This window comes from Bufo gargarizans, chromosome 1 (assembly GCF_014858855.1).
Source record: "Bufo gargarizans isolate SCDJY-AF-19 chromosome 1, ASM1485885v1, whole genome shotgun sequence".
NCBI lineage: Eukaryota > Metazoa > Chordata > Amphibia > Anura > Bufonidae > Bufo > Bufo gargarizans.
In genome coordinates, this window is record NC_058080.1 from 501,975,635 (window position 1) to 502,002,608 (window position 26,974).

The 26,974-nt window shown below is 46.2% G+C and overlaps 1 protein-coding gene, 1 long non-coding RNA gene and 3 other non-coding genes across 6 annotated transcripts in view; 1 reads left to right on the forward strand and 4 right to left on the reverse strand.

Moving 5' to 3' along the window:
- Window positions 1-8,356: 8,356 nt before the first annotated feature.
- LOC122933380 lies at window positions 8,357-24,209 on the reverse strand. The gene is made up of 8 exons (XR_006388423.1): window positions 24,117-24,209; window positions 20,993-21,619; window positions 20,712-20,753; window positions 19,406-19,480; window positions 18,899-18,940; window positions 18,570-18,619; window positions 15,171-15,211; window positions 8,357-8,487 (listed from the first exon to the last, which is right to left on the reverse strand). It is a non-coding gene; the product is annotated as an uncharacterized LOC122933380 (long non-coding RNA).
- Window positions 14,970-15,112, reverse strand: LOC122925312. Its single transcript, XR_006387620.1, has one exon. It is a non-coding gene; the product is annotated as a small nucleolar RNA SNORA79 (small nucleolar RNA).
- On the reverse strand, window positions 18,689-18,832 carry LOC122925309. The gene has a single exon (XR_006387618.1). It is a non-coding gene; the product is annotated as a small nucleolar RNA SNORA79 (small nucleolar RNA).
- Window positions 20,504-20,645, reverse strand: LOC122925311. The gene has a single exon (XR_006387619.1). It is a non-coding gene; the product is annotated as a small nucleolar RNA SNORA79 (small nucleolar RNA).
- Window positions 24,210-24,464: 255 nt separating the features above from the next.
- The window catches only part of CCNB1IP1 (cyclin B1 interacting protein 1), a 33,939-nt gene continuing 31,429 nt past the window's right edge, over window positions 24,465-26,974 (forward strand). For both annotated transcript variants that reach the window (XM_044288351.1, XM_044288358.1), the window contains exon 1: window positions 24,465-24,519. The gene's annotated coding sequence lies outside the window, so the exon portion shown is untranslated. The remainder of the gene's footprint in view (window positions 24,520-26,974) is intronic.

The window sequence follows — 26,974 nt, forward strand, 5'->3', positions numbered from 1 at the left end:
GTCGCAAGTTAGTGGAATATGAGACTTTGTAAGGAAAAAAGAGAAAAAAAAAAAATCATCATTTTCCGCTAACTTGTGACAAAAAATAAAAAATTCTAGGAACTCGCCATGCCCCTCACGGAATACCTTGGGGTGTCTTCTTTCCAAAATGGGGTCACTTGTGGCGTAGTTATACTGCCCTGGCAATTTAGGGGCCCAAATGTGTGAGAAGTACCTTGCAATCAAAATGTGTAAAAAATGGCCTGCAAAATCTGAAAGGTGCACTTTGGAATATGTGCCCCTTTGCCCACCTTGGCAGCAAAAAAGTGTGACACATCTGGTATCGCCGTACTCAGGAGAAGTTGGGGAATGTGTTTTGGGGTGTCATTTTACATATACCCATGCTGGATGAGAGAAATATCTTGGCAAAAGACAACTTTTCCCATTTTTTTATACAAAGTTGGCATTTGACCAAGATATTTTTCTCACCCAGCATGGGTATATGTAAAATGACACCCCAAAACACATTCCCCAACTTCTCCTGAGTACGGCGATACCAGATGTGTCACACTTTTTTGCTGCCAAGGTGGGCAAAGGGGCACATATTCCAAAGTGCACCTTTTGGATTTCACCGGTCATTTTTTACACATTTTGATTGCAAAGTTCTTCTCACACATTTGGGCCCCTAAATTGCCAGGGCAGTATAACTACGCCACAAGTGACCCCATTTTGGAAAGAAGACACCCCAAGGTATTCCGTGAGGGGCATGGCGAGTTCCTAGAATTTTTTATTTTTTGTCGCAAGTTAGTGGAATATGAGACTTTGTAAGAAAAATAAAAAAAATAAAAATCATCATCATTTTCTGCTAACTTGTGACAAAAAATAAAAAGTTCTATGAACTCACTATGCCCATCAGCGAATACCTTAGGGTGTCTACTTTCCGAAATGGGGTCATTTGTGGGGGTTTTCTACTGTCTGGGCATTGTAGAACCTCAGGAATCATGACAGGTGCTCAGAAAATCAGAGCCGTTTCAAAAAGCGGAAATTCACATTTTTGTACCATAGTTTGTAAATGCTATAACTTTTACCCAAACCATTTTTTTTTTTGCCCAAACATTTTTTTTTATCAAAGACATGTAGAACAATAAATTTGGCGAAAAATTTATATATGGATGTCGTTTTTTTTGCAAAATTTTACAGCTGAAAGTGAAAAATGTCATTTTTTTGCAAAAAAATCGTTACATTTTGATTAATAACAAAAAAAGTAAAAATGTCAGCAGCAATAAAATACCACCAAATGAAAGCTCCATTAGTGAGAAGAAAAGGAGGTAAAATTCATTTGGGTGGTAAGTTGCATGACCGAGCGATAAACGGTGAAAGGAGTGTAGTGCAGAAGTGTAAAAAGTGGTCTGGTCATGAAGGGGGTTTCACCTAGCGGGGCTGAAGTGGTTAATTGAATAAGACATTTAATTTTACTATACCGGAGCGGCGGGGCTATAGTACACTGACTGCACCGCTGCACCGCTCCGCCGCTATTCCCGGCCCCCAGCTCCTCCTCCCCAGGCACCCGCTCGCTCTACATCGCATCCAGCTATGTTAAACTGTCAGCATTCGCCCCATAAGACGCAGGGGCATTTCCCCCCCCATATTTTTTTTTTTGGGGGGGGGGGGGGGGGAGTGCATCTTATGGGGGCGAAAAATACGGTATATGTATGTAGTGCAGTAAGTCTACTGTGTTATGTGCCACTTGTGCAGGGGGTGGGAGACTAGGGGCCCACCTTGCTCAGGGGCCCACCCGGGGATTCACCTGTACCCCTTCGAGCCATTCCAAGGCTGAACAAAATCCATAGTAAAAAAGAGGAAGCCACAAAACAGTGAATAGAAATAGCAAGAGGGACACCTTGTGGACAAAAAAGTGTACAGCACTGTGGATGCATATAACATGCCTTAACCTAGTCGGAACAAAAAGGTATAAAGCTATGCTCAGCAATATAACAGTCAAACAAGCGAGTGCAATAAACTGCGGTTTAAAAGTTCAAAAAGAAAGGAACTCGCAAGAGGAAATAATAACCTTACTAAAAAGCTGATCAAACCATAATGGTAACCAGTATGGTCATGTGGGGTCGGCCATTGCCAGTGTCCCCCACTCATCTAATGTGGTGGCCAAGAGATGTAAAACCGGCCACCCCATTCTCATGATCAGTGAGGGACCCATCATTAGGACCCCACGATCTAACACTTATCACCTATCCTGTAGGGAATAACAATCTAACAGGAATACTCCTTTAGTAGAATTGTTTCAATAAAGCACTTGGATTTTTAGCTTGTTACGTGTATTGCCTTCCATTTTTTGGGTATACATACGTTGTTTGTACGTGGTTCTAATTAAAAGGGTTGTCCAGGTTTTTACTATTGATGACCCATCCTCGGGATAGGTCACCAATATCAGAACGGCGGGGGTCTGACACCCAGCACCACCGCCAATCAGCTGTATGAGGAGACGATGCGCACATGCCATCTCCCTTCTCTTTTTCTGTACACTATCACATGGCTTGAGAGAGACTCAGGAGAGTCGAAATGTCGCCTTTCTACTGATGCCTAATGAATAAATACCCACATTGCTTAGAATTGGAGGAGTGCTGCAGTTTTACTATTTTGAACTTTACCATCTGTGACCATATGCATGCAGGACACACACTAATCATAAGGGCTCATTCACACTATGAACATAACTTAAGGAAATCAAAAGCAAAATACTACTCACAAGGCAAGTAAGATCTTGGCTAATAACATTTAGGCTAGGTCTACACAACGACATTTGCCGCGCGACATTTTGTTGCACTAAATGTCACGCGACAATTTTTATAATGGCAGTCTATGGTGCCGCACTGTAACATGCTGCGACTGCGACGCAACAGTCGCAGAAAATCCATTTGAGATGGATTTTTCTGCGACTGTTGCTTCGCAGTCACAGCATGTCACATGTTGCAGTGCGACACCATAGACTGCCATTATAAAAATTGTTGCGCGACATTAGTGCAACATAATGTCGCACAACAAATGTCGTCGTGTAGACCTAGCCTAAAGCTACACAAAATAGGAAAAAATTACTATTTATTTATAACACCTGCAAAGAAAAAGAGATCAACCCGCAGGAAATCTCTAATACCTTTGCCGATTATTATACAATCTAAAGAACAACAAACTAGGGCCCCAACCAATCCCGGATTTGATCAACAACTTCTTATCCGACATTTCACTACCTAAATTGTCCCTAGAACAACTGGAGCAAATAAATAAACCGATTGAAAGTAAAGAAATTTTGCATATTATCAAATTAACAAAAAAACAATAAATCCCCGGGCCCTAATGGATTAACTAATTAATATTTTAAAACCTTTGGGGATATGTTATCTCCACATCTCATTTCCACATTCTCTCATATAATGACTACAGGGAATATACCACCTGAAATGCTTCAAGCCAAGTGGCTCTCCCCAAACCGGGTAAATCCCCCAATTATCCAGAAAACTTCCGCCTGCTCTCTCGCCTAAATTCTGACCTAAAAATCTATTCATAGTTCCACACCTTGTTCGCCATGACCAAGTAGGATTTATAAAATCGAGACAAACCCTGGATGGCACTAGACGAAAACAAGACAAACGCCTTCCCTGCTCCTGTCTCTGGACGCGGAGAAGGCATTCGACCGAGTACATTGGGGTACTTGGAGGCAGTACTGTCAAAATGGAATACAGGGACAGTTTGCCAGGGCTGTTAGGTGCAGAGTAAAGTGCACTTCGGCAAGAGTACTTATAAATGGAATGTTATCCAACCGATTCCAAATAAATAACGGAACAAGGCAGGCTAAATGCCAGGTTCTTAACATCGGATTGAAGGATTCTGATCTCACCTAATTGAAAACTAGTTACCCCTTTAAATGGGACTCTGAATACATTACATATTTGGGAATCAAGTGGACTTCGTCAACCACCAATCTCCTACCAGTAAATATCAAAATTTTTAAAGAAAAAATTAAATCGGACCTAAATAAAATGAAACATCATGAAATTTCATAGAGGAAGGATATCGGTGGTGAAAATGTTCATTATATCTCAGATGCTTTCTTTATTCCACAACCTACCAATTCCTATACCCATGAAACACCTAAAAGAGATCCAGAAATCGTTGCTTAAATTTATATGGCAAGATAAAAAACCTAGAGTTGAAGCGGATATACTTATATACCTATTTCCAAAGGGGGAATTGGGATGCCCGACAATCATTAGGTATTCTAGAGCTTGTATATTTGAACAGCTGAGATTTACATGGCTAAATCAAGTCAACAAACATTGGATCACTATTGAGAACCACATTTTGGGGGATTGATAATCCTCAAATGGGAGTCAGCATTCTTTATCATATGTACCTCTTCCAGATCGGTCAACCATCTGGAAAAATCCAGGAAAATTCTATACAGATGGTACTATACTCCCCATAGATTATCCAAAATGTACCCCACATCATCTCTGGCCTGCTGGAGATGAACATCAACAAAAGCCGATATGGAACATATTTGGTGGGAATGTAGTGAGATTAAACCAATTAACCTCATGTTATCCCAAATTTGTAATACTTCCCATTTCACTCTCATTGGTCCAAGGCTTACTCTCCATTGATCTGGATCTTTTCCTCAAGACCTAGAGAACAGTTATTATTCATGTTATCATAGCTACTAGGATGAAAATTGCTCAGTATTGGAAAAACCCATCCTCTCCTCCATTAATGGAAATAATCAATTTGGTTAACAGTAACTGTCTTTGTGAAATGATTAATGCTTCTGTAAATAATAGAGCCAAATTTAGAGTTACATGGCATTACTGGCTACAATCCTGATACAACAAAGTTTCATCAAATATATGATAAAGCTTGCTACCTCTTGACACTTTTACCCTTTCCTGCCTTACCCCTTAGGCTACTTTCACACTAGCGTTCGGGGCTCCGCTTGTGAGCTCCGTTTGAAGGCTCTCGCAAGCAGCGTTTGGGCTCCGCTCCGCTCAGCAGGCAGACACCTGAACGCTGCTTGCAGCGTTCGGGTGTCCGCGCGGAGGCAAACAGATCCGCCCAGACTCACAATGTAAGTCAATGGGGGCGGATCCGTTTGAAGTTGACACAATATGGCTCAATTTACAAACGGATCTGTCCCCCATTGACTTTTAATGTAAAGTCTGGACGGATCCGTCTGAGCTATTTTCACACTTAGAAATTTTTTTACAATATAATGCAGACGGATCCGTTCTGAACGGACCCATCGTCTGCATTATATGAGACGATCCGTCTGGGCAGAACCCAGACGGATCCGCTCTGAACGCAAATGTGAAAGTAGCCTTACCCTGTTCTTCATGTTAGCCTTTGTTATTGAAATAATGACAAACTTTGCAAGTCATGCTTTAAAAAAGACCGCTGTTCACACCGGCAAAGAGAATGAACAAATTCTCAGATCTCTGAAAGTCCTTAGTTCTTTCCAAGTATACCTTCATGCTTCTGACAACATCTAGGGTCTGAAGGACCTGTTCTTGCTCAGATACTGGAGCTGGATAGAAAACTGGTAAAGAAATGACCTGGTTTACGTTGTGGAAGGAAGGAACCTTAGGAACAACGGTCAGGAGAAAAAGCAGCAGGACTCTATCCGGTAAGAAGTGTCTGTATGGCTCCACCACGGCCTGCAATTGGCTATGGCTAGATCCACTTTAGGAGGCAGAGCCAAATCATCCAGTTGGTCCTAGATTAAGGGGTATAAGGTTTTGAATCTCTTAGATATCACCAGTCCCTACACAGGATGCTTCTATTCAGTTGTAATCAGACTCCTGAGTGACTTTCCACCTTGAAGACCCTAGTCCCCCTAGAGGTGGATGCAGAAGATTCCCCTTGATCAACATCCTGGTCCCTTGACCCAATGGCTCTTAAGTTGTTGCACCTCTTCCTCACTATCCAAAGCAGAGGAATGGACTTCGCAGAGGCGACGATTTCCTAGGAGAACTCTGTCTAGGTCTTCTCTGGGCCAATGCATCAGCTACGGCCTTTCCTACAAATTCCTTTACCCAGGATATCATATGCAGACTGGGTCTCAGTCTCGAGAGAGGGGGAGGGGGCGACAACTCTGACACTTATTATAGAGATAATCATCAGGCAACAGTCACATTCCCAACTTGACAAGTGTCTGAAGAAGTTTTGCATCCCGAAGAGGGCATTTTGCCAGAGCCTGCAGAGGCTCTGAAAATAGGTGGCTGCTTACTTCAGAAGAGGTGGCAGGACAGTGTAGCGGGGGAGTAACAATCTGTAGTACTCAATAGACTGCACTAATGTAAGCAACTCTCAGCACAAGGGTGGCTGAGAGACAGCTGAAGGGAGGGGCTATTTAAATAGGTAAGAGGGGAGGAGCCAACTTCTACTTCAAGTTAGAGGAGGAACATTCATGCCTGCAGCTGACAAAAAAGTGTAAAAGCTCCTAGCTACCTGTTAGCTGGAACCAAAGATTACAGACTCCTTAACCCTTTGTGCCACTCCACTTCCAGTCTGACAGTGACCAGAAGTTGGAGGATCACCGGAGCCCAATGCTGAGGGAAGCTGACCCAACCTTTGACTTAGCCTACAGCCTCCGTAAGCACCACAGCACCTCAGGCCAAAGAATGCCAGTAAGAAGCAAGGTTTTTCACCCTTTAGATGACCACAGCTTTAATGAACATGATCAGCAGTATTCTCATTCGTGGCCATTAGCCATAGCTCTCTATTTTTAAACAGCAGAGACCTGCTGACCATGGCAGCATGTTTGCCCATTGCTCAATCATACATGTATGGTGCTGGTTTCAAAGGGGTTAATTGGGGTAAGGGAATCTCACTGATAATTCACAGTGCTTCCACTGCTTTGCAATATCTGCCTTATTTTCCAGTGTTGTATTTAACTTGATTAGAGGAAAACTGGCACCTCAATTATGGAATACATCCTGATTACTATACCAGGAACCTCATACCCTGTGGAGGCCCCTGAAATGGTCAGTGCTTGTTCCAAAATGCACACCACTGCTGCACTCATTTCTGTGAGTACAGAAAATACTGTACTGCCAAAAGCTGTGTTTCCACAATGCCTTTGCCACTTTCTGGAAAAGAGCATACAAGGACAACCAGCACATCATGTCCATTTATTCCTACATCACAGAAAGCCAGATGCTGCAATAGCCTGTTTGTCAATGGAGGAGACCACTGCTATCACATGCAGTGATCTCCACAGTAGGGAGGAGCAATTGCCATCTCATCAACATATCAAATCATTTGTTCAATCAGCAGGGCAGTCATCACTAATGCGAAGTGTTCCTACAACCACTTGCTAGAAAGGATCTGGACGACTATCTCCAGGGCTACTACAGTCCTAAATAATAATTACACCTCAAAACTTACATGCATCCTCCACTAACAAAGGGGGATCTAAAACTGATGTAACACCAGTCTTATCAAATCTCCCTCTAGTATTCAGGGCTAGAAGTGAAGATAAGACTTAGGGGACCCATCACTGGGATTTGGGGTATAGAGCTGAGGACATAGGCTGCTAGCACATCTGCAATACCCAGACCCAATAGCTGTGCACTTTTGTGTAAAAATAAAACATTTAACCTGAGAAGTCCTGTCCCAGCCTCCTCACATACAGGACTCATCTCAGGTTAATTTGCATATGTATCAAATCTTTTTACACAATAAAAGCACACAGATCTATGGGGACTGGGTATTGCAGATGTGCTAGCGGCCATCTAGCAACCCATATCCTCAGCTCTATACACAAAATCCCGGTGACAGGTTCCCTTTAATAGAGTGATTCTGATTTTACTAGATACAATCTGCATTTCACAAGTTATCCCTTCGTCTCTCTTGACCCACAGAAGTGGGTCAAGAGACGAAGGGATAACTTGTGAAATGCAGATAGTATCTAGTAAAGTCAGAACAAAGTGTCTGGATCACTACAGCTGGGTAATCTGGCTTTAAGGTGCTCTTGGTTTACGTGAGCCACCCAGTCAGAAGAAAATTGCAATACCAAGAATAAACCAGGCACTCAAATATGGTGTAATTGGTCAAACTATTTAATAAGGGAATAATTCCCATAATAGCATCATGGGAATTATTCCCTTATAAAATAGTTTGACCAATTACTCCATATTTGAGTGCCTGGTTTATTCTTGGTATTTCTTGCAAGTATCTAGTAAAGGGAGAGAGAAGAGAGCCTACATGCAAACTTGGCATATCCAAGCTTACAACATATCATGAATGGAACATGTATACAAGAAACAGTAGCCAGGACTTCATTATTTTCTCCTCCATACAAGGACACAGGTTAGTTTCATTTATCTTTATTTTAGCTGTCAGTTTCCACCAAAATTCATCAATACTGCATTCAATTCCAAAACGACTGCCTTTACACCAGCCTCCTGTACAGCAGCCCGTCAGCCTCAGGTCATCAATGGCCTATAAAAAGAAGTCTACATATGAATCCCATAGTATTAACATGCAACCATACTTAAATACATGCTCAAGGAGGACATTTGTTAAACATTGTACTATTTAAGGCTACTTTCACACTAGTGTTTGCATCTTCCGGTACTGAGATGTCATAGGGTCTCAATACCTGGAAGTGATTCAGTTTTGTCCCCACTCTGTCAATGGAGACAAAATATAACTAAACAGAACACTACAAAAAGGAGATTTTTGTGAAACTCACCTGTAAAATCTTTTTCTCGTCTTTTCCATTGGGGGACACAGACCATGGGTATAGCTTAGAGGTATTAGTAGGAGGGACACTATGCAAATGAAAGAGCTCCTCCTCCTCGGGCTATACCCCCAGACTCCACCAGGAGGAACTCAGGCGTTGCACAAGCAGTAGGAGAAGGAGCAAGAAAAAATCATGGAAACCATCGGACCAAGCCATAAGGTCCAACCAGAAACAGAAAAACTGAACTAAAGACCCCTCCTGCAACAGGAATAATGGGTGGGAGCTGTGTCCCCCAATGGAAAAGACGAGAAAAAGATTTTACAGGCGAGTTTCACAAAAATCTCCTTTTCTCGTGCTTTTTTCCATTGGGGGACACAGACCATGGGACGTCCAAAAGCAGTCCATGGGGTGGGAAAAAATATCAGCACCGCCAGGAGGAACGCCCCAACGGTCAAACAGGAACCACAGCCTGCAAAACCCTGCGGCCAAAGCCGCATCAGCCGAAGCCAGTGAATGCAACTGACAAAAATTTGCAAAGGTATGCAAGGACGACCAGGTGGCCGCCGTACACAGCTGAGACGCAGAGGCACGACTGCGTCTTGCCCAGGAAGCCCCCTCCGCCCCAATGGAGTGAGCGGCAATTCTAGCCGGGGGAACTCCACCACAAGCGTGACAAGCCGCGGAAATAGCCAAGCAGATCCAGAGCGCCAAGAACGGCGGACGGAAGCAGTAGCCGCGAGACACACCTTCAGGACCCGTACAACATCCAGGGAATGCAGAGTGCGTTCCTTGGGGTTAGCCGGAGAAGGACAAAAGGAAGGCAGGACAAGATCCTCATCAAGGCGGAAGGGAGAGACCACCCTGGGCAAAAAGAAGGGGACTGGACGGAGCACAACTTAATCCTGGTGGAAAACCAGAAAGGCTCCAGACAGGAAAGAGCGGCCAGCTCCGACACCAGTCTGACTTAAAAGCTCGTGATGGGACGTGAACTCACAGCCACTGCATAATAGCCCAGAACTTTAATCACTACGCTATGTAGCTGTATCAAAAGCTATGGTCACAAGGAAGTCCAGATGAGAACAGTCAGAGAGACCCTCCTCAAAGGCTCGAAGGGGGCCGACTGCAGAGCGCGCAGAACCAAATTGAGATCCCAAGGAGACAAAGGGGGAACATACGGGGAACCGAATGCGCCACCCCCGAAGAAAGGTCACCACCGGACCCTTAAGAGCAAGGGACCTCTGACGGCCCGCGCCGAAACCTGACCTTACAGGGAACTAAGCGACAGTCCCTGCACAAGCCCAGACTGAAGAAAAGACAGTACCATCAAGATGGAAAACCGAAGGGGAGGGAACCCCGAACCCTCAAAAAAGGATAGGAAGGCCATCCAGGTACGATAGTAAATCCGGGAGGAAGAAGACTTCCCCGGACTGATCATGGTCCTAACCACTGAATCCGAGAACCCCATCTTTATCAGGATGGCGGTTTCAACAGTCACGCCGGTAAACGAAGAGACCGCAAATTCTGGTGGAAGAACGGGCCCTGAGACAGTAGGTCCTGTCCGTCGGGAAGAGGCCATGGGGCGTCCGCCAGCAACCGAGCCACGTCCGAAAAAACCACGCGCGGCGAGGCCACTCTGGGGTGATGAGAACGGTCGGAGTCCCTTCCGCCTCGAACTGGCGTAGACCCTTTGGTAGGAGAGGAAAACAGAGGAGGCTGAAGTCCTGCCACGGAGACACCTGCGCATCCATCCGTACGCCTCCGGATCTCGGGCGCGAGCCAGGACCACTGGGATCTTGTTGTTGAACCCGGACGCCATTAAGTCCACATCCGGACGGTCCCATCTGTGGCAGATTTCCTCGAACCCTTCTGGATGCAGAGACCACTCGCTTGGATCCACCGTGTTGTGGCTTAGAAAGTCCGCTGTCCAGTTGTCCACTCCTGGAATGCAAACTGCTGACAACACCGGAACGTGCGTCTCCGCCCACGTCAGAATTCTCTTCACCTCCTGCATCACCATCCGGCTGCGGGTCCCGCCCTGATGGTCGATATAGGCCACGGCCGCGGCATTGCCCGTTTGAACCCGCACTGGGAGGCCCGCAAGGAGAGAGGTCCAATAGGAGAGAGAGAGCGGAAAAAATCGCCCTCAGTTCCAGAAAGTTGATTGGAAGGCGAGACTCTGCCGCCGACCAAATTCCTTGAACCGTGCGAGACTGGAAAACGCCCCCCCCAACCCAGGATGCTGGCATCGGTGGCGGCGATCGTCCAGGAGAATGCGAGAAAGGAACTCCCCGACCTCAGGTTCTTTGGGAACAGCCACCAAGGGAGAGCTGCCCGAACCCGCTGAAAGGTAAAGGATCTCCTGTTGCGCCAGGCGAGTGTGAAACTGGGCATATGGAAGGCCTCGAAAGAGGCTACCATAAGACCCAGGACCTGCAAGTATTCCCGAATGGAGAGGCACGGGGAGCGCAGCAGATGCGACACTGCCCCCTGGACCTGGGAGGACTTGAAGGCTGGTAGAATACTTAGGCAGCCGAGGTGTCCAAAATCACCCTCCGGAAGGAGAGCCTCTGGGACGGGAAGAGGCAGGAGTTTGGGAAAGTTACCAGCCAGCCGAACCGTTCCAGGGTCTGAACAGTGATCCGGACGCTGTCCGTGGTCTGCGGTAGAGAGGGGGGCCTCTATCCGGATATCGTTCCGATAGGGCAGCAAAGGAATGCCCCTGGTACGAAGAAGCACCATGAGCGGTCCAGGACCGTGGCAAGGACCCGCGGGGTGGTCGCCAACCCGAAGGAAGGGCGACAAACTGACAGTGTCGACCCATAATGGCGAAGCGCAGGAATCGATGGTGGGATTCCGCAATCGGGACATGTGATAGGCCTAGGAGCAGCAGGGCGGGCTGACTGGGCCCTCTAGTGCCAGGAAGGCTGGTGCAAAGGAAGGCCTCTTTGCGGGCGACCTGAGACCCCCGGCGGAGGAAGCAGGCGACGGCCTACCAGATGAGAAACGGCAAAAGGCATGCAGAGATGAACTCGTCCAGCTGATCCCCATAAGGTCTGGAAACCCCAAAGGGGAGATTAGCAAGGGAACGCTTGGTGGAGGCGTCAGCGTCCCACACCTTCAATCAGATCTCTTCGCGCTGAGTGACAGAGATGGCCAACCTGCGGGCAAAGAGGGAAACAATGTCCCTAGAAGCTTCGCAAAGAATCTTAGAAGCCTGAGACATCTGGAGAACCAACTCCAGTGTGTTAGTAGCCGCATCCCGTACCGCCAGTTCCTGGTGGTGGTGTTGTAACCACACCGAGAGAGCACTGGCTACCCCTGCTGAGTGAAAGGTAGGTCACAGGGACGCGCTGCCAGCGAAAAAAGGACCTGGAAGAGAGTCTATGCGTCTGTCTACAGCATCCTGGAAAGAGGAACTGACTAAGACAGGAAGGGCCACATAATTGGCTAATCCGGCCACCGGAGGATCCACCTTAGGGGGAGGAGACACCTCTCCTCGCCGTCAGCAGGGAAAGGAAAGTATATCCATGCGCTGGGTGGTCGAGAACCTTATTAAGACCACCCCAGGCCCTGGACATGACCGCGGAAAAATCCCTCATGGACCGGGAACATGGTAGTCTCCGACTGCCTGGACGGAAAAAGGGGGAACTCCTGACCAGTGGAAGGAGGAGAATCCCCTTGGAGAATAAAGGTGTCTCGGACAGTCACCACTAAGTCAGCCACCCTGGTGGAGAGCTTAGGCGAGGGGTCCCGCTCCATGACCTAATCAGAGCCGGAAATTCTCCTTCAGACTTGCGCTCCCTAAGGGAGGGGAGAGTCGCCCGAACGCGCCTCTAGACGAGGGGGGGGGGGGGGGAGCCAGAGCCATCCGAGGAGGGATGCTGCTGCTCACGCTCCCTGTTAGTAGTCAGGCGTCTTCTGTGGAAAACCACTTAGAGAGGTGGTTGGCGTCACAGGATTTGAAAATGCCCTATAGTCCAAAAAGGACCTGGCTCGTCCGAGCCGGATAATTCTCCTTCGGATTACTCTCCCTAGGGAGGGGGAAGAGCAGTCCGCAAGCGCCACCGGCGAGGTGAGGGGGGTGGAGAGACGGAGACATCCGAGGTGGGATGCTGCCGCTCACGCTGCCTCTTCGTAGTCAGTCACCCACTGTGGGGACCACTGAGAGAGATGGAGTCGTTAGCGCCACAGGATTAAAGGACATGGTTGCCTTGGCGACTAAGACCAATTTAGCGGCCGCGCTGGACATGGCAGATGCCCAAGCGGGGACCGCAGGCCCCCAGGGACGTGGAGGAGGGGGGTAAGGCAGGGATGCAGGTAATACTTATCTGCTCCTGCAGAACTTCTCCCTCGACTCCAGGACCAGCAGGGATGCACCTCATCAGGCTTCTGACTCCTTGTCCAGGAGTGCAGTGTTCTGGTGGAGGGTGGCAGCAGGAGACCCAGTAGCTGGTGGGATACCGGAGCTGCAGGTCGAGCCCGGATCCACTTGTCTTCTTTGGGGGGCAATAGAGGCAGCGTCCAAGGACGGCAGCGGGCATTCCACGGGGGACCAGGAAGGCGCCATGCCGACCTGTGTCCCCATCTAGAATAATATAAACAATTTTTGAAGGCTGAAAGGGGCTTTGAACTCAGAAAGCCTGGACATGGGGCGGCAGCAGCAGCAGTACCACTGAGCTACCAGCTTGCCTGGCACAAAACGGAGTAGAGTGATGAGGAGCTGCACGGCCATGAGCAAACAGAGTCTCCGGTGTAAGGAGAGTCAGAGCGGCATGCCGAGGCTCCGCCTCCCCGAACGCGTCATTATGGCGTGAAAAAAGCGCGCGAAAATAAGCGCGCGCGAAAATATGCGCGCGCGAAAATATGCGCGCGCGAAAATATGCGCGCGCGAAAATATGCGCGAAAATAAGCGCGCGCGTGATTTAAACAAACACCACGTGGAGGAGCGGCCTGCCGGCGGGCGCTGAGGGAGAGCAGCAGCCAAGGCCCGACGAGAGAAGCGCTGAAGCCCACAGTTTAAGGGGGAAGAGATGCCAGTACTCCAGTGCCAAAATGAAGAAAGTGCCCCATCAGGATCCTTCTTCAAGCTCACCCAGGTAGCCACAGACAAATAGACACAGAGGGAGGGGGAGGGATTGGGCAACACTTATCTGCTCAGCATGCTCCCTCGATGTCCAGACCAGCAGGGATGCGCCTCTTCAGACTTCTGACTCCAATCCAGGAGAACAGTGCTCTGGAGGAGGGTAGGCAGCAGGCGTCCCAGCAGCTGGTGGGATGCCGGAGCTAACAGGTCGAGCCCGGATCCACTTATCTTCTTGGGGGGAAATGGAGGCAGCCAGGCAACGTCCCAAAGACGGCGGCGGGCACTCCACGGGGGACCAGGAAGGCGCCATGCCGACCTGTGTCCCCATCTAGAATAAAAATAACAAGGAGTAGAATCAGAGAGTGTCAACCTCCTTCACCAGACACTAAGCAAAGACTGAGTTCCTCCTGGTGGAGTCTGGGGGTATAGCCCGAGGAGGAGGAGCTCTTTCATTTGCATAGTGTCCCTCCTACTAATACCTCTAAGCTATACCCATGGTCTGTGTCCCCCAATGGAAAAAAGCACGAGAAATGCATTGTTTCATTTAGTTGTGTTCCCAAACAGGAGCGCAAACTGCGGTTTTTTCAGTCGGATGCAGAAGACGACCAGTCATGACCCACAATGCAAGTCAATGGAGATAGATCAGTTCTCTGACAATTGAAAACAGATCTGTCCCCCATTGACTTACAATGGAGTTCATAACGGATCTGTCTTGGCAACGTTAAGAGACAATCAGATGAGTTCATAACAGATGCAGATGGTTTTAGCATTAATAGGATGGATCCAGCAAAACAGCTAGTGTGAAAGTACCCTTAATGGGAACCATCATAACCATTACAGCCCAGGCCTGGAAGTCATATCCACCTGAGAAGAGTCTGTTATTCATGAATTCCTGATCTCCCTGCCCACCTGCTGATTAACAGTCTACCTAGTTTTCTTTCTAGGAGAGAACTGTCAACCATCAGATTGGCAAGAGAGCAGGAGATTAAGAATAACCAGGACTCAGGTAGATTTCACTCTTCAAGGCCTGTTAGGGTGCATAGGGATTAAGAGATCCCAGAAGCAGCTGGAGAGCTACCATTCTTATCCTGCAACAAGATGATAGCTTACAGCTTTTGCCAGTAATACACCAGCTCCCACATTGAGTACTAACAGGTTTGTCTTGCCCCGCAAAATTCAGAAGTAAGGAGAGGCAGCCAACCCACCACACACACTCCGAGTAAGAAAGGCAACTTTATTTTACGACGGCCTAAAATCTCCAAGTCCACAACTCTGGGCTCAGAAAGGAACGGCTGTCGAGCTAGGAGAACACCTGTAGCTTACTTATAACATGGCTGACTAACCAGTTAAACTTACCTTTTAAAATTCACCATCATGCCAACCTTTATCTAGATAACCTTAAAAAAAAAGAAATCTGGTCAGCACCACACAAGTTATGCTCCATTCACATCTGCAATTCCATTCCACGTTGTGGAATGGCATTGCGGACCCATACATTTCTATGGGGCAGCATGATGTGCAGCCACAATCTGGAATTGCAGAATGGACCCTTAAAGAGCCCATGGGGGGGGGCAGGGGACGACATAGGTGTTGCTCAGAGCATAAGTTATAATCACAGATCTCAGGTGAAACACGGACTATGCATACTCATCACTGAACACCGTAACAGAAATGGAGCCTGATGAACATGCTGCTATCTACAAGCATTGACTAGGAGTTAGAGCCAGATGATAGCCCCTCATGGAATTGAGATGTTATCCCTGGGTGCCACTCCATTCTCCTGCTATGCCCTTCGGTATGTTCGGTCACTTGGTTATACTGGGCGGAGACTGCCCTTGTTCTTCTCCCAGGCTGTAACACTGGCCAATTGCAGCACAGAGGTCCGCCCAGTATAACCAAGTGACCGAACATATCGGGGGACATAGTGGAAGAACAGAGCAGTGCCCAGGGATAATAGTAAGTGCAGTGAGATCCCTGGGCGCCACTGTACAGATCATACTTAATTAGTAATTTTTGCCAGATGAAAGGTCCTCTTTAAATGTCAATTTAAAAAACCCTGATTTCTATTTAACCACCTTAGGACCGCCGTACGCAGGATTGCATCCTGCCGGCGGTCCTGCTCTTCTGGGTTGATGCATATACGCGTCCTCCCGCGAGAGCCGAGATTTCCTGTGAATGCGCGCACAGGCGCGCGCTCACAGGAACAGAAGGTAAGCGAGTGGATCTCCAGCATGCCAGCGGCGATCGCTCGCTGGCAGGCTGGAGATCCGAATTTTTTAACCCCTAACAGGTATATTAGACGCTGTTTTCATAACAGCGTCTAATATACCTCCTACCTGGTCCTCTGGTGGTCCCTTTTGTTAGGATCGACCACCAGAGGACTCAGGTAGGTAAGTACAGTAGCACCAAACACCACACTACACTCCCCCCCCCCCCCCCCTGATTACCCCCTGTAAGGCTCCATTCAGACGTCCGCATGCGTTCTGTGGATCCGATCCATGGATCCGTAAAAAATCATGCGGATGTCTGAATGGAGCCTTACAGGGGGGGGTGATCAATGACAGGGGGGTGATCAGGGAGTCTATATGGGTGATCACCCCCCTGTCATTGATCACCCCCCCGGTAAGGCTCCAATTAGACTTTTTTTGGCACAAGTTAGTGGAAATTTTTTGTTTGTTTTTGTTTTTTCTTACTAAGTCTCATATTCTACTAACTTGTGTCAAAAAATAAAATCTCACATGGACGCACCATACCCCTCACGGAATCCAAATGCGTAAACATTTTTAGACATTTATATTCCAGACTTCTCACGCTTTAGGGCCCCTAAAAAGCCAGGGCAGTATAAATACCCCACATGTGACCCCATTTCGGAAAGAAGACACCCCAAGGTATTCCGTGAGGGGCATATCGAGTCCATGAAAGATTGAAATTTTTGTCCTAAATTAGCGGAAAGTGAGACTTTGTGAGAAAAAAACAAAAAAAACAAAAAAAACCTCAATATCCGCTAACTTATGCAAAAAAAAAAAAAATTCTAGGAACTCGCCATGCCCCTCATTGAATACCTTGGGGTGTCTTCTTTCCAAAGTGGGGTCACATGTGGGGTATTTATACTGCCCTGGCTTTTTAGGGGCCCGAAAGTGTGAGAAGAAGTCTGGGATCCAAATGTCTAAAAATGCCCTCCTAAAAGGAATTTGGGCACCTTTGTGCATCTAGGCTGCAAAAAAGTGTCACACATGTGGTATCACCGTACTCAGGAGAAGTTGGGCAATGTGTTTTGGGGTGTCATTTTACATATACCCATGCTGGGTGAGAAAAATATCTTGGTCAAATGCCAACTTTGTATAAAAAAATGGGAAAAGTTGTCTTTTGCCAAGATATTTCTCACCCAGCATGGGTATATGTAAAATGACCCCCCAAAACACATTACCCAACTTCTCCTGAGTACGGCGATACCACATGTGACACTTTTTTGCAGCCAAGGTGGGCAAAGGGGCACCTTTCGGATTTCGCAGGCCATTTTTTACACATTTTGATTGCAAGGTACTTCTTACACATTTGGGCCCCTAAATTGCCAGGGCAGTATAACTATGCCACAAGTGACCCCATTTTGGAAAGAAGACACCCCAAGGTATTCCGTGAGGGGCATGGCGAGTTCCTAGAATTTTTTATTTTTTGTCGCAAGTTAGTGGAATATGAGACTTTGTAAGGAAAAAAAGAGAAAAAAAAAAATCATTTTCCGCTAACTTGTGACAAAAAATAAAAAGTTCTCTATGAACTCACTATGCCCATCAGCGAATACCTTAGGGTGTCTACTTTCCGAAATGGGGTCATTTGTGGGGGTTTTCTACTGTTTGGGCATTGTAGAACCTCAGGAATCATGACAGGTGCTCAGAAAGTCAGCTGTTTCAAAAAGCGGAAATTCACATTTTTGTACCATAGTTTGTAAATGCTATAACTTTTACCCAAACCATTTTTTTTGCCCAAACATTTTTTTTTTATCAAAGACATGTAGAACAATAAATTTGGCGAAAAATTTATATATGGATGTCGTTTTTTTTTGCAAAATTTTACAGCTGAAAGTGAAAAATGTCATTTTTTTTTGCAAAAAAAATCGTTACATTTTGATTAACAAAAAAAGTAAAAATGTCAGCAGCAATAAAATACCACCAAATGAAAGCTCCATTAGTGAGAAGAAAAGGAGGTAAAATTCATTTGGGTGGTAAGTTGCATGACCGAGCGATAAACGGTGAAAGTAGTGTAGTGCCGAAGTGTAAAAAGTGCTCTGGTCATGAAGGGGGTTTCACCTAGCGGGGCTGAAGTGGTTAATTACTACTCAGCTTAATACTAGGCAGTGGCCAACCCCTTTAGTTATGACTGGAAGATGGGAATTTGAAGTTTAACACTAAACAGTTATAAAAATGCATTTAGGAAGTGTTTTAAATACATTTAGATTAGGACTGAGGTGCACATGGGTGATCGAGTGCTCTGCAGGAGCATACAGAGGTGTTGTGTTCAGTGTAATGGTGGCCATCAACTGCAATTAACAGGAAGTTACAGAATCCTACTCCAGGCAGATAACAGATTCAGTCAGTATTTCAAAGAGGCTAAATACTTGGCAAAATTACTTTAAGCAGGGATGCTCAACCTGTGTCCCTCCAGCTGTTGCAAAAATACAACTCCTGCATGCCTGGACAGCCTACGGCTGGTTGAGCATCCCTGGCTTTAAGAGTCTTGAGAAAGCACATCTGTACTTACCTTTCAACACAATACAGCTTCACCTTCTCAGACCAGCTACCATTCATATCCTGCAACAAGATGATAGCTTACAGCTTTTGCCAGTAATACACCAGCTCCCACATTCAGAGTACTAACAGGTTTGTCTTGCCCCGCAAAATTTGGAAGTGAGGAGAGGCAGCCAACCCACCACACACACTCCCAAGTGAAAAAGGCAACTTTATTTTACGACGGCCTAAAATCTCCAAGTCCACAACTTTGGGCTCAGAAAGGAACGGCCGTCGAGATAGGAGAACCATAGAACACCTGCAGCTTCCTTATAACATGGCTGACTAACGGGTTAAACTTACCTTTTAAAATCCAGCATCATGCCAACCTTTTTTCTAAATCACCTTAAAAAAGAAATCTGGTTAGTATCACAAGTTAGATAAGGAACCCATTGGGAAGGGGGGGGGGGGGTGGAACATAGGTGTTACTCAGAGCATAAAATTATAATCACAGATCTCAGGTGAAACACGGACTATGCATACTCATCACTGAACACCGTAACACAAATGGAGCCTGGTGCACATGCTGCCATCTACAAGCATAGACTAGGAGTTCGAGCCAGATGATAGCCCCTCAGGGAATTTAGATGTTTCCCATAGTTTTGATGGCAGTTTTTGCTACAACTTTGGAATCTACAGGGGAAAAATAAGCGACACTGATATCTAAACCACTTGTGTCAATTCACTGAAGAGTCCCTGAGGCCAAGAAATCGAACTCCTTGCACATGTGATAATCCTGAATGAACAAGCACATCAAATGCTGGTATACCTTACCAGAATATACCAACAGGATTTTGTGGCTTTGCATACCCAAGATCTTTGCATGTGCCAGTCACTGCATGCAGAGGGTCCATGGATCTTGTAGTGTAGCCTTCAGTCATCCACCTAAAAAAGGAATACAACTAGGTTACCTTTCATAATTACAAAGTGATAACCCCTTCTACACAACCTATTAGGGCAAAGATCAGATTCAGTCTCTAGCCCCACCAGGTTACATTCTGGGGAAGCACTTCTCACAGTAGAGGCCTGCTCAGGGCATGAACATAATTATTGGTTTTCAGGTGAAACACGGCCTATGCAGACTCCTCACAGCAGGCAGCTGACAAGAGGCCATACATTATGCTCTAGTTTTAGGGGTTTTGATGGAGCGTTTCAAATGCAAGAAAGCCAAGCAAATGACATCTGGACCACTGTAGCCTCTTAACAGGAACCTGTCAGGGTAAAACATGATAGAGCAGGAATAGCTGAGCAGACTGATTTAGTTTTATGGGAAAAGATTTAGTATAATTTGCATTTCATTCATTTAAATTTCTGCTCATTCTGGGCGGTGAAAACAAGGAGGTGGTCCCATTAGTGATTGACAGCCTTCCCTCTAACAGTGTGGTCCAAGTATAAAGACACCTAAATAAATGGAAAACACTAGGAGCACCACGTGTCTAAAGGGAAAGGCAAATGTCAGCTGCCATCTTGGAAGTTGATATTTTTAAATGGGAAGGGGTGCATGTGACATGAGTTTTCTATTCATGTACTTCTCAGCTTAATAGCAGGCAGTGGCCAACCCCCTTTAGTTATGACTGGAAGATGGGAATTTGAAGCTCCAACACTAAACACTTATAAAAATGCATTTAGGAAGTGTTTTAAATACATTTAGATTAGGACTGAGGTGCACATGGGTGATTGGGTGCTCTGCAGGAGCATACAGAGGTGTTGTGTGCAGTGTAATGGTGGCCATCAACTGCAATTAACAGGAAGTTACAGAACATTCTACTCCAAATTCAGTCAGCATTTCAAAGAGGCCAAATACAGCTTCACCTTCTCAGACCAGCTACTATTCATATCCTGCAACAAGATGATAGCTTACAGCTTTTGCCAGTAATACACCAGCTCCCACATTCAGAGTACTAACAGGTTTGTCTTGCCCCGCAAAATTCGGAAGTGAGGAGAGGCAGCCAACCCACCACACACTCCCGAGTGAAAAAGGCTACTTTATTTTACAACGGCCTAAAATCTCCAAGTCCACAACTTTGGGCTCAGAAAGGAACGGCTGTCGAGATAGGAGAACCATAGAACACCTGCAGCTTCCTTATAACATGGCTGACTAACGGGTTAAACTTACCTTTTAAAATCCAGCATCATGCCAACCTTTTTTCTAGATCACCTTAAAAAAGAAATCTGGTTAGTATCACAAGTTAGATAAGGAACCCATTGGGAAGGGGGGGGGGGGTGGAACATAGGTGTTACTCAGAGCATAAAATTATAATCACAGATCTCAGGTGAAACACGGACTATGCATACTCATCACTGAGCACCGTAACACAAATGGAGCCTGATGCACATGCTGCCATCTACAAGCATGGACCAGGAGTTTGCCAGAAGCCTGTTATTTGTTTCACACACCTCTATGGACTGTCCATGATATGGCCACTTTGGAACTTGCATTGGCTCTTGAACAAGCTTGCTCATTTCTGCTTATATTCAGAGATGTTTACTTCTTTCCTCTTCTGCTTTTTAATGTGTCTTGTGCTGTGCTCAGGTAGATCTGGTAATCCAATCTGATGCCGTCCAACAGACCCAACCTTCTCTGACTATTAAGAGTACTTCTTTGACAGGTATCTTCATGTCCTTAGAAGAAGAGCAGGAGATGTGCACTTTGTGTTCAGGCAACACCACCTGGACCCTCAACTTCTGAACATAGCTTAAAAAGGCCGTAAGGGAAAAGGCCATAAACCTATCTTCAGGACCGACTCGAATTTAAAATTGGCACCACAAAACAGCTTGCTAGTTCCCACTTTTCAAATATCCTTTGCAAGAGTGGCTGCTGGGTAATCTGACATTCGCTCCACTCTGCGCTCTTAGCAGAAGGCCATATCTGAGACCACCCGGAGTTGGGAGTTCAGATGGCAGCATTTCTCAACCAGTTCCAATGAAGTTACTCATGCGAGTGGAAGTTGCCAGTCTTGTCTTCCTTTTACTAGCCATGGTTCTGAATTTTCAGATTGTGCAAGTGTAAGAAACTATTTGTACCTGGAAAGAGACAGACAAGAAAAATGTTTACTATTTGTATGATACTATGATAAAATTGGTAAAGTATGACATTAGTTAAAAAATTATTAACACTGCTGCAAATGAGTATTGCTAGTTTAAAAACTTTTATGAATGGCACTTTTTTAAAATATATTTTATAATATAAGTATATTCTTAACCTTAGAGCAGAAGTACAGAGAAATAAGGCACTTCTTGAAAGACCGTTTGCTGCCAATTTTACATAAAATCAAAATATCACAAAATTGAAGTAGCCATTTACCAAGCAAAACACTAATTGCCATTTCTTGTAAATTGCTAATCAAAACAATATTGACACTATGAATGGTTTTCTGCAAATTTGTAACAGCCTGGGATGGAAGTCTGGCCAGCAACTTGCAAATAGCCATGATGAATGGGCAGCGTGGCGGGGTGCCAAGCACTGACATCCACAGCACAATCTGTTCTCACCCATATATGTAACAAAGAAAGTTGCTAACAGGCAGGAATAAATTTAGAAGGATTCCTCATCAAGTTCTCACATGTCACCCCTTCCCATTAGGAAACTACAACTGTATTCCAAGATGGCCGCTATGTTGGACACCACATCTTACAGATTTGTACCCTTCCCTTTTGCAACATCCCACAAGGACACGTTCTCATCCAACAGTCTCCATACTTTTGGACCACTTAGCACATCAAGTGTCTCATATGTACTATATATCTACATGTCAACTGCCATTTGCTGAAGTGACAACCCCCTTAAAGGGTGGTCTCAGCTGCATCGACATTCAGCCAGTTCCTGGAATCCCTCAATGTAGTCCATTCTTCAATTATACCTGTCTCCATGTCTTCAAGTAGCCCCACAGGCTCATAGATGCGCTGAGCTACACTGTCATGACTGGTACACAAGTCCACCATTATGTCACATAGCAGCACTGGCTCACTTCAGCTGGAGAGGACTATGGGGTACATACAAAACTACTGCTGGCCCCAGTCAGAACACATGTGCCAGGACTGTCTAGGAAAACTATGAAAGTGATGATATGGACTATGCTGTACTAACATATTAATGCAGGTGCTCACGCTTCTGGGGTTACTACCGATGCCCCATGTGGCCAAAGTGGGAATCTGTAGTTGTGTTGAATACTTTCAGCCTTGCTGATGAGGCAGATAGTATTCATGCTGCAATTCTTATTCTGGCCAGATGGAAGCCCAGAATAAGAAATTGACAAATTAGGGTTTAAATGTCAAATTAAAAAAACCTGATCAGTCCATGATGTCTATGGACCACTGGGCTGTGTTAAAGCAATTTTCTTTCTAAATGCTCACAGCTCAGGCAAGATGTAACCTCCATAATCATGTACAGGAAATAGAAGAAAAAAACCTACATCACAAGATAAAAACCAGATACAAAAATGGATATCTGGTCTTCACTGGCAGATCACATTGTTGGTGATACATTTACCTTAGAGCCACAGTGAAGAGCAGCAGGGCGTTAGACTGATTTTCAGACTAGGACCTCATGGCAGGAAAGTCACCTAACCTCAAACCCTGCATGTCCTATCCACAGTAAGGTCAGGATAAACCAGCATTATTACTGGCTTCCATAGCCACATGGATACTATGCCAGCAGTGGCCAAACTTAGACACAAAAAGCCCCCAAAAAAATATATGACTACCAGGAGCCACAAGCTAAACAGTTACTGTATTTTTCACCCTACAAGATGCACCTAGGTTTTAACAAAGAAAAAGATTAATGATTTCTTATTTTTCATTAGCAGAGAATTTTTTTTTATTTATCAGACTCCTAAATCAGATCACCAATCCTCACCTGACCTAAAATAAGATCCCAAAACCTCAGACCTCCAATGCTCAGATCAGCAAACACAAGTCACTCAGTGTCTGACCCCAAGCTCAAATCTGAACCCCCATTGCTCAGATCAAGACACCCCCCACCCCATGCTTAGATCAGAACAACCCACAATTAGAACCGGGAATGAGGGGGGGGGAGGGGGTCTGATCTATAATAAATCTTCCCTCTGCTGGTGAGGCACTGGGCTCCCGCTACTCTGCAGGTCTGACACGCTCTCCACTGTGACCCGATGAGCACAGGTCATAGTCCATGCCTCCACGTGCTACGTTCTCACACTGTGCGCATCAGAACATAGGGGAGAGTGAGCGGGATCTGCAAAGTAGCACCAGCGCCCGGTCAGGAAAAGCTCTGAGCATGGGGTGGAGAGTGAGCCGCCTGACCGCTTCCCGGCTCCACAGCTAGAGCCGCACTTAAAGAAAGGAGCCACAGGTTGGTCACCAACAAACAGGAAGCGCGGGAAGACCGCCAGACACAATACCACGTGCTGAGGACAACCAACACGGCGGCGCCGGGCTCAATGCCCTCAGTCGCCACAAACAGAGCTAGAAAACCCCCACATCACCCAGTGAAGAGCAGTCACCGATAACGGAACCACACCCAGCCCTACCAGCCACTGAAACCTACCTTCACTGATCCTCATCCGAAGTCCGGCTCCGAAATAACCGTCACAACGTGATCCCGGCATTATATACACGAGGAACAGGAAGTAAGGACACCGGAAGAGAGAGGCAAGCTGGAGGCGGAGCTAGTAATAACACCACCACTCAGTGGCCCTCGGAATCAAAGAGGCGTGGCCAGTTCCAAAACTAAGAAGCCAGGAAAGAGACCGGGAGAATGCGCGTCATGCAAATATGATCCCGCCCCTTTATGCTTGTCAGCCAATTACCGCCGTCTGTTTCTTCAGGTCGCCTGACGACTTGGTGCCTGTCTGCTATTGGCTAGCTTCGCATCATGTGACCACAGTGACTGGCGCCTCGCTACGCAGTTGCTTTACTCGTAGTGGGAGGGGAGCGGCGCTGTGCGTGCGGTGCGTTTTCTCTTGGGTTTTGTAGCTCGTCGTAACTTTCAGCGCTAGGATGTAGTGAGCATGATATAGAGCAGCGCTGGTGATACAGCGTACACTGCAGTGTCCCCGCAAGTGTGACACTTTACTGTTGCCCTGTGGCAATTTGTAACTTTGTATATGGAGTTGGTCACCAGTCCTGTCACGTGAACAGCACATTCACATCTCCTGTTATAGGAGGCATCAACAACCGCGCCATGTGAACAAACCCTTAGTGCGCGTTCACACGGTGGGTTTTGGTGCAGACATGCACGCTGAGAACTGTTCTGCCAGCCATACTTGTCAATGGGAGGCAGCACTGAGGATGACCGAGTGGCAGGTTATAGCTGCAGCCCTGTTGAGAAGGTCTTGTCCATACTCATCACTGATCCCCAGTGCTGTCTCCCATTGAGAAGTATGGATGGCAGAACAGACGTGGCTGCCGTGTGAATGCGTCCTTAGGCCTTTTTCCCACAAGCATGTGCGGCCTGTGAAACAGACGCCGTATAACAGCCAAATCTTCCCACACTGACCTTGGCTCGACTGACCCGAACCTGCTGCGTCATGGTGATTTATAATGCTGTGAGTGCCAGCCCGACTAAAAGGGTGATGTTTTTACTACCCAATAGAAAAACAACGAAGGCCTCAACCTACTAAGTCTACTTTCACATATGCGTTTTGAGTTCCGGCAGAGGATCTTAAAACCGGTGCAAAAAGAGAACAGACCCGATCAGGATGTTCCGGTTTGTTCCGTTTTTTGACCGGACACAAAAGAGCTGCAAAACCGAGCAACTCGGATCCGGCATGGAAATCAATGGAACCGGATTACCCCCCCAAAAAATGGATCCAGCAGCCATTGACTTCAAATGATTTTAAGGCCGGATCTGTTTTGTTCAGTTTCTATATAATACAACTGGATCTGGACGAAACAGCTGCATCTGGGTGTATTCAATTAACTGAAACGTTTTATTCAGGTTTTGAGATCCTCCGCCAGATCTCAAAACCTGGATAAAAAATGCTGGTGTGAAAGTAGCCTAACCAGGGCCTGCCTAAATATACTGCACTGCCTACAAAAAAATATTCCCCACACGGAATAAGGCTACATGCACACAACAGTCTATGGGGCTATTCACATGACCATTTTTTTTTAATGGCCAGTGAATAGCAGCCATAAAAATATGACGTCCTATTTTTGGCTGTTTTTACGGCCAGATGTACCCCATTAAAATAAATAGGCCATTTTTTAATGGGCGCTAAAACAGGAGTGGCACCCCTCCAACGGACGTTAAAAACAGGTACACTAGGGGAATATGGTATTTCAGGGATTAAAAAAAAAAAAACTATTCACCTCATACACTTACAAGCGCAGAGGCAGTTACTCCTCTCTTGCTTGTAAAGGACCTACAGAAGGAACTGTGCTCAGCGTGATGATGTCACCATGCTGGGAACACATGGTGACATCACGCTTAGCGCATGTACTTCACAATCAAGAGAGGAGTAACTACCTCTGCAAGTGAATGAGGCGTTTTGTTTTCTAAAAAGAAAAATTACAGCTTAGGACTACTATTGGGGGCCACTGTGGGGGACATTATTACTGCTGGAGGTTATTAGGGGGTCATTATGTATATTGCAGGGGTTGGGATTTTATTTAAAGGGGTTGTCTGGGTTCAGAGCTTATTTTCACCCAGTCAGCCCCCCTGAGGCTAGCATCGGAGCATCTCATGCTCCGATGAGCTCCCTTGCCCTGCGCTAAATCACGCAGGGCAAAGTCTCTTTTGTTTTCATTAACACACTGCCAGGCGCAAGGGCAGTGCTAAATCCTGCCCATCAGTGCCAGTGACGTCAACCGGCTTCCTGGCAGCCCCATGGAGAGCCCCGGTACGTCACCGGATCTCCAAAAAATGCCTTTGCCCTGCGCAATTTAGCGCAGGGCAAAGGAGAAGAGCTTGAACTGCTCCAATGCTCAAGTCAAGGGGGGCTGCCGGGGTGAGAATGGAGGAATGTCCGGGTTCAGAGCTGAACCCCTTTAAAAAAAAGCCAATGAAATTTATCAATTTTTCATGGCTATTTTTAACGGCAAAAAAAACTGATGTAATCAGCCACTAAAAATGGACAAACGGACAGAAAATGGATGTACAAATGGTTTAAAAATGGCCATTAAAAACTGACAGTGTGTTAGTTTTTAATGACTATTTTTTTTCACTGTGCAAGAAGCCTAAATGCAACATCCATCATATATCCATAAAAATCAAAATTTATTGAAAAATACAATAATGACACGTAACTATAGATAATTATAAAGCAAAAGCATCAGATCATGGAAGTCATACCCACAGAATGCTGTACCAAGTACATGGCCCCCACTTCACAACATTCCCCTAAAAATATGGAAATGCAATGTCTGTGGGAATGATCCTATAGTGTCTAAATGTATGCCACA